Below are 9,986 nucleotides of genomic sequence, written 5' to 3'. Positions count from 1 at the left end.
AAAGTTGTTTTTAGTGTAAAAGGGTGTTAAAAATTATTTCATCATCATCAATAAAACAGATAACATTTGCATGACACCATTTCAACATAAAAGCGCTCAAATCATTCATTGCTTTAAATAAATTTATATCAATTTTGACTCTAGCTTTCACTAGAGCCCTGAAAACAGAAGTGGGACTGATCAATCCTGTCTTCTCGATTTTGTTCTTTCGACTCATATAAATGGCCATTTTTGCCTCTCCAACAATAAAATTGATCAGTTCCCATTTCTGTTTTTCTCTTTTTTTATACCCAGCCCCAAAGATAAAACCTACCTGGGACCAAGTTTCGCTAAAAGAGATAAAAAGTGCTTTCAGCAGCTCAAACAGAGGGTTAAGTCTTTTGCAATGTAAAAAACAGTGAAAAACAGTTTCTGTTTCTGTGCAAAAAGGACAAGTCTTTAAAACATCAGGGTTTAACTTGGAGATTAAAACGTTAACCCCCACCGCCCCATGTAAAATCCTCCACTGTAAATCACCCGCTCGCTTTCTTAGTGGTAATTTATAAAAAACTCTCCATGTCGGTTTAGTGTCGTCTAAAACCCCCAGCTTGTCCCTCCACACAGTGTCTTTCCTCCCATCCAGCTTTCTTTTGTTTACAGTTTTCACACAACATTTGTATATTTCCTTTCCTTTTGCTTCATAAATTGGTAAAACATGTCTTTTTTCTGTATCGAGGTACAAACCATTAAAACCATGAAGCTTCGGTAAAAGTTCCAGTTCTGGGAAAGGGTCGCCTTTATCGGGTGTTTCGGTCCCTTCGTGGTACTCCTTCAATAGAAGCAGTTCTTCTTTCGACAACTTGTTGATCCATTTGTTGATGTTGCTTTCCGTACGTCGCAGTGATCGTAGCCCGAGTTCTTTGGCCACTGCTTCCGTGTCCTTGAAGTCTGGTCCTGCAGTGTCCACCAGTCTCCTCAAGGTCGTGAAGTTCTGGCACACCAGGGTTTGTGTGAGGCCTGCAGAAGTGTCTCCGATGTCCAGTCGTCCTCCTCCCACTAAAGGCTCTTCTAGGAGCCAATACAGTGACACCGCCGGGCCTTGGGATCCACGTTCGAACAGAGTCCATGTTTTAAATACACTTTTATAAAAAACAGACATGTTAGAAACATTTAAAACACTGGGGTCCATTAAAAATAAAGTGCGATCACAATTAAAACCATTGACTTTTTGCAGAATAAAACTCATAAAATCTCTCCATATCAGGGAATCAGACCCGATCAGGTATTTTTGTACGGTTTGAAAACGGAAAGTTGCAATTCTGCTCCGGATATCTACAAGTCCCTGCCCTCCTTCATCCTTAGGGAGGAAGAGAACACACTGAGGGACCCAGTGTAATTTGTCCCATACAAAATTAACTAATGCTGCTTGAATTTTTTCAACAAGGCCTGTGGGGGGCTCCAGGCAGGCTAAACGATGCCAGAGTGTAGAGGCTACTAAATTGTTGGCCACCAGCACTCTCCCTCTAAGTGACATATTTGGTTTAAGCCATTCCCATTTTTTTAATTTGCCTTCTATTTTTTCCAATACTCCTTCCCAGTTTTTCTTTTCATCATTTAAAAAGATCCCTAAGTATCTGAAATCTCTTGTCCAGTCTAGTCCATTTGTTAATTTAGGTAAGCCGACGGTCCAGTTCCCTACCGCAATGGCTTCACTTTTTTTCCAGTTTACCTTTGACGAGGAAACTTGAATAAAATCAGCAACAACATTTTCTAAAACCTTGATATCATTTTGGGTTTTGTATTAAAACCATAACATCGTCGGCATACGCAGATAAAACATGTGGAGCATTAAAACCAGGAAGAATAAAACCAGTTAAAGACATTCGCAATCTGTGTAAAAACGGTTCGATTGATAGAGTATATAACATACCTGATAGCGAGCAACCTTGTCTGATTCCCCGATTTACATTAAAAGGAGCGCTTAACCCTCCGTTGATCTTGAGTACACTTTCAGCATCCTGGTACATCACCTTTATCATTGCTATAAGACCGGGGTTGAGACCAAAAGCCCCTAGAGTTTTCCAGAGGTATTGGTGCTCAATCCTGTCAAAAGCTTTTTCTTGATCCAGCGAAATCAGACCAAGATCATTTGCCAATGAGCTGGAGACGTCCAAAATGTCCCGAATCAGAGAAACGTTATCAATGATAGATCTATTGGGTACACAGTAAGTCTGGTCGACGTGAATTATGGAGTCCATAACATTCCTGAGACGGTACGCCAGCGCTTTCGACATGATCTTGTAGTCCGTGCATAATAGTGACACTGGACGCCAGTTCTTGAGGTCTTGCAGATCACCTTTTTTGGGCAGAAGTGTGAGTACGGCCCTCCGGCTGCTCAGGGGTAGACAGCCTTCCTCACAGCTTTCGGTGAGAACTTCTAGCAGCAGAAAAACTTGAAGAATTCCGCTGGCAGGCCGTCTATACCTGGTGCTTTCCCTCCTGCCATTGTGTTCAGGGCGGCCTGCAGCTCCTCTAGAACCAGCGGGCCATCCAGTGCAGCATTCTCCTCAGGGGGGACCTTTGGGAGCCCTCTGTGAAAAACCTCTAGTAGCTCTTGATCGTCACTGTACTTGTTGTCATACAGATCCCTGTAGAACTGTGTGGCGTACCGTCTGATGTCACTAGTGTGGGTTATGTTTTGACCGTCTGCTGTCCGTAGTGTGTGCATGAGTCTGCTCTGTCCGTTCTTCTTCTCCAGACCGAAGAAGTACCGTGAGGGGGCATCAATCTCGTTGACGCCCTTGAAGCGAGAACGGACGAGAGCTCCTTGTGCTTTTGTGCCCAATAGATCTGCCATTAAAGCTTTTTTTGCCTTGAGGTTCTCAAAATGTCCTCTATTTCCTGTGGACTCAGTCAAGGCCTGGAGTTCCACAATATCTATCTCCAGCTCTCTTAATGACTTGGTGATGTCCCTTGTGACGTTGGCAGTGTACTCCTGACAGAGCTGCTGGATTAAAATCTTCCCATGGTCCCACCACTGTCTATAGGAGGAGAAATCTCTCTTTTCTTTCCTAAAAGAGGTCCAGAAAAATCTAAAAGACTCAATAAAATTAGCATCATTCAGCAAAGAAACATTAAAATGCCAGTACGCACTTCTATGTTTAAAATTTGCAATAAAAACTCTGCATCTGACTAAAAAGTGATCCGAGAAGCTAATAGGTGTCATTTGGCTAGTTTTAAAAACATTGAAATTATGTTTAAAACAATAAAACCTGTCTAGTCTAGCTAGCGAAATAAAATCATCTCTGCAATGTACCCATGTGTATTGTCTCTCGTTCCCATGTTGCCTTCTCCACACATCTACCAGATCATGGGTTTTTATCAGACGTGTAAGTGTATGCTTCGATGCTGCGTGGGGTTCTGTGTGGTTTCTATCCATCAAATCCTTTTGAGTGCAGTTAAAATCTCCTCCTAAAAACAGATAGTCTTTAAAATTACAGTTGGATAAAAGTTCACATAATTTATTTAAAAATAAGACTCGTTCAGGGCCGTTAGTTGGAGCATAAATGTTAATAAATACAAGATTAAAAAGTTCATATTTTGCTTCAACCAACATTAGTCTATCAGCAACGATCTCTTGTGTGGTGTAAGATTCTGGTATGAAATGTTTGGCAAACAGAATGCCCACTCCGGCGCTTACTGAACTCAGTGAACTTAAAACAGCTTCACCTTCCCATTCCATCATCCATCTGGACTCATTCTCTTTGTCACTGTGCGTTTCTTGTAAAAACATCACATCTATGTGTTTCAGTCGCATTAATTCATACAGTTCTGTTCTTTTTTTAACATCCCTTCCTCCACGTAAATTCAAAGAAGCAATGTTAAAATCAGACATGAGATAAAGTATGACATAGAAACAGACTAGCATTACGTCACAGAGTAATAGGTCATGCACTGTCATTCTCATCACACAGCAAATCCTGTCTTGTTTTTGTTATGAGCTTTTTTAGACGATAAACTTCTTGGTGTGTGAAACTTTTGTTTTTGTCCCTTATTATGTTAGTAGCTGAGTCTACAAAACGTTGTTTGTCGGGGAAGTGCTGGTCTATTCTGACTCCCTTCATGTTCTTTGTTTTTTGGAGAAACCTTTTTATCTCCTTAGCTGTATATGTGCCTGCCTGATCTTTAGTGAGTTTGTCCTCATCGCTGTCTGTGTCTGTGTTGGTGTCTTGCTCACTGCCCGACTCCATCACTGCTTCTTGACTGTTTGCACTTTGTTGTTCATGTACTGCTTCAACAAGCCCTTTCTTCCTAGTCTGAAGGCCACTACCGCTTGCCTTAGACTTTCTTTTGGATCTGACCACCGTGAACCCTGCATCAGCTGTGATCAGATCCGTGTTGTCTGTAGCTACAGACTCCTCGCTACTCTGATGTCCAACCGTCTCTGTGTTTTGTTCTGGATTGTCATTATTAACTTCTGGATTCTCCTTTCCTGTCTCCATCTGTCCTGCTTCTGGCTCATTTGTTTTCTCTTCTCTTTCTTGACCTTCTCTGTTACTGTTTTCTTGTGTTATTTCCTCTTGCCTGTCTGTGTGTACATTTCTTCCCTCACTGTCATGCTTATCTTTTTCTTTCTGTATTCCTGTCTCCTGACCACCATCAACCTCTTTCTCAGGACAGTTCCTGAACATATGTCCCTCCTGACCACACCCAAAACACTTCAACACTCCAGAAGTTGCAAACACTATGTTCAGGTCTTCATCCCTGTTGTTTAAGATCATATATACAAATCTCCTGTAGGACAAAATGTGCTTCATCTCCGGGTCTTTGTAGCCTGTTGTAATTGGCTTGATCTCAGACACCGGTTTCCCAAATCTAGCCAGTTGTTCTAGCAGAACCTTATTGTCTATGTAGGGGGAACATTAGACAAAATAACCCTTTTCGAGGGGCTACTGAGGGGAAAAGCTTTGATCAATGTGTCTCTGATCACAACTCCATTAGCGACCACAACCTCAACTTTGTGAACTTCGTCTACAAATATCACCACAGCCTTATTCATGCGGCCGGCAGAGACAATGCTCCTACCGCCGATTAGTTTAGCTACCGCTGCGGCGCACTCCTCTACGGTGCACGCGACCGTCGGTAGCAATTTAAACCCATGTTTCCGGGTCAGGTTTGTTAAAGCCATGACGCCGAAAACACGGAAAGTAAAGGCTCGTGCCGAACTCAGCACGAGCCGCTTCAACATCTCACACACACACACACACACACTACTCACTACTCACTACACACCACCCATTGCTCACTCAAATCACACAACATACAACATGAAAAAAGCAATAAAGATAGAGTATTCACTCACACCTTCACTACACACTCACACCTTCACTACACGCTCACACGCTCCTTCCACACTCACGCATGCGCAGAGAGAGAGAGAGAGAGAGAGAGAGAGAGAGAGACAGACAGACAGACAGACAGACAGACAGACAGACAAAGAGAGAGAGCGAGAGACAGACAGAGAGAGAGAGAGACAGAGAGAGAGAGAGAGAGAGAGAGAGAGAGACAGACAGAGAGAGAGAGACAGAGAGAGAGAGAGAGAGAGAGAGAGAGAGAGAGAGAGAGAGAGAGAGATTTGGTACTTACTTCCTGTAAACTCTGGTTCTGTACTGAGACCTTTCGCCTGTGCCCCAGTTCACACACCACTCTATTTAAACTCCCAGGAGTTTCAGCAGTTCTAACAGACTTATAAACACATACACTATAACTTATATACAGTATAACTTATATACACATACAGTATAACTTATATACAGTATAACTTATATACACATACAGTATATCTTATATACACATACACTATAACTTATATACACATACAGTATATCTTATATACACATACAGTATAACTTATATACAGTATAACTTATATACACATACAGTATAACTTATATACAGTATATCTTATATACACATACACTATAACTTATATACACATACAGTATATCTTATATACACATACACTATAACTTATATACAGTATATCTTATATACACATACACTATAACTTATATACAGTATAACTTATATACACATACACTATAACTTATATACAGTATAACTTATATACACATACACTATAACTTATATACAGTATAACTTATATACAGTATAACTTATATACACATACAGTATATCTTATATACACATACACTATAACTTATATACACATACAGTATATCTTATATACACATACACTATAACTTATATACACTATAACTTATATACACATACACTATAACTTATATACAGTATAATTTATATACACATACAGTATAACTTATATACACATACACTATAACTTATATACAGTATAACTTATATACAGTATAACTTATATACACATACAGTATATCTTATATACACATACACTATAACTTATATACAGTATAACTTATATACACATACAGTATATCTTATATACACATACACTATAACTTATATACACATACAGTATATCTTATATACACATACACTATAACTTATATACAGTATAACTTATATACACATACACTATAACTTATATACAGTATAACTTATATACAGTATAACTTATATACACATACAGTATATCTTATATACACATACACTATAACTTATATACAGTATAACTTATATACAGTATAACTTATATACACATACAGTATATCTTATATACACATACACTATAACTTATATACACATACACTATAACTTATATACACATACACTATAACTTATATACACATACACTATAACTTATGTACACATACACTATAACTTATATACACATACACTATAACTTATATACAGTATAACTTATATACACATACACTATAACTTATATACAGTATAATTTATATACACATACAGTATAACTTATATACAGTATAACTTATATACACATACACTATAACTTATATACAGTATAACTTATATACACATACACTATAACTTATATACAGTATAATTTATATACACATACAGTATAACTTATATACAGTATAACTTATATACACATACACTATAACTTATATACAGTATAACTTATATACAGTATAACTTATATACACATACAGTATATCTTATATACACATACACTATAACTTATATACACATACAGTATATCTTATATACACATACACTATAACTTATATACAGTATATCTTATATACACATACACTATAACTTATATACAGTATAACTTATATACACATACACTATAACTTATATACAGTATAACTTATATACAGTATAACTTATATACACATACAGTATATCTTATATACACATACACTATAACTTATATACAGTATAACTTATATACAGTATAACTTATATACACATACAGTATATCTTATATACACATACACTATAACTTATGTACACATACAGTATAACTTATATACAGTATAACTTATATACACATACACTATAACTTATGTACAGTATAACTTATATACACTATAACTTATATACACATACAGTATATCTTATATACACATACAGTATATCTTATATACACATACAGTATAACTTATATACAGTATAACTTATATACACATACACTATAACTTATATACACATACAGTATATCTTATATACACATACAGTATATCTTATATACACATACAGTATAACTTATATACAGTATAACTTATATACACATACACTATAACTTATATACAGTATAACTTATATACACATACAGTATATCTTATATACACATACAGTATATCTTATATACACATACAGTATAACTTATATACAGTATAACTTATATACACATACACTATAACTTATATACACATACAGTATAACTTATATACACATACACTATAACTTATATACACATACAGTATATCTTATATACACATACACTATAACTTATATACACATACACTATAACTTATATACAGTATAACTTATATACACATACAGTATAACTTATATACACATACAATATAACTTATATACACATACACTATAACTTATATACACATACACTATAACTTATATACAGTATAACTTATATACACATACAGTATAACTTATATACACATACACTATAACTTATATACAGTATAACTTATATACACATACACTATAACTTATATACACATACACTATAACTTATATACACATACACTATAACTTATATACAGTATAACTTATATACACATACAGTATAACTTATATACACATACACTATAACTTATATACACATACAGTATAACTTATATACACATACACTATAACTTATATACAGTATAACTTATATACACATACAGTATAACTTATATACAGTATAACTTATATACACATACACTATAACTTATATACAGTATAACTTATATACACATACAGTATATCTTATATACACATACAGTATATCTTATATACACATACAGTATAACTTATATACAGTATAACTTATATACACATACACTATAACTTATATACACATACAGTATAACTTATATACACATACACTATAACTTATATACACATACAGTATATCTTATATACACATACACTATAACTTATATACACATACAGTATAACTTATATACACATACACTATAACTTATATACACATACAGTATATCTTATATACACATACACTATAACTTATATACACATACAGTATAACTTATATACACATACACTATAACTTATATACACATACAGTATATCTTATATACACATACACTATAACTTATATACACATACACTATAACTTATATACAGTATAACTTATATACACATACAGTATAACTTATATACACATACACTATAACTTATATACAGTATAACTTATATACACATACAGTATAACTTATATACACATACACTATAACTTATATACACATACACTATAACTTATATACAGTATAACTTATATACACATACAGTATATCTTATATACACATACAGTATATCTTATATACACATACAGTATAACTTATATACAGTATAACTTATATACACATACACTATAACTTATATACACATACAGTATATCTTATATACAGTATAACTTATATACACATACACTATAACTTATATACAGTATAACTTATATACACATACAGTATATCTTATATACACATACAGTATAACTTATATACAGTATAACTTATATACACATACACTATAACTTATATACAGTATAACTTATATACACATACACTATAACTTATATACAGTATAACTTATATACACATACACTATAACTTATATACAGTATAACTTATATACACATACAGTATAACTTATATACACATACACTATAACTTATATACACATACAGTATAACTTATATACACATACACTATAACTTATATACAGTATAACTTATATACACATACAGTATAATTTATATACAGTATAACTTATATACACATACAGTATAATTTATATACACATACAGTATAATTTATATACACATACAGTATAATTTATATACAGTATAACTTATATACACATACAGTATAACTTATATACACATACAGTATAATTTATATACACATACAGTATAATTTATATACACATACAGTATAACTTATATACACATACAGTATAATTTATATACACATACAGTATAACTTATATACAGTATAACTTATATACACATACACTATAACTTATATACACATACACTATAACTTATATACAGTATAACTTATATACACATACACTATAACTTATATACAGTATAACGTATATACACATACAGTATAACTTATATACAGTATAACTTATATACAGTATAACTTATATACACATACACTATAACTTATATACACATACAGTATAACTTATATACACATACACTATAACTTATATACAGTATAACTTATATACACATACACTATAACTTATATACACATACACTATAACTTATATACAGTATAACTTATATACACATACACTATATCTTATATACACATACACTATATCTTATA

The sequence above is a fragment of the Tachysurus fulvidraco genome, chromosome 6, assembly GCF_022655615.1.
Source record: "Tachysurus fulvidraco isolate hzauxx_2018 chromosome 6, HZAU_PFXX_2.0, whole genome shotgun sequence".
Lineage (NCBI taxonomy): Eukaryota > Metazoa > Chordata > Actinopteri > Siluriformes > Bagridae > Tachysurus > Tachysurus fulvidraco.
This window is presented reverse-complemented; position numbering follows the sequence as displayed.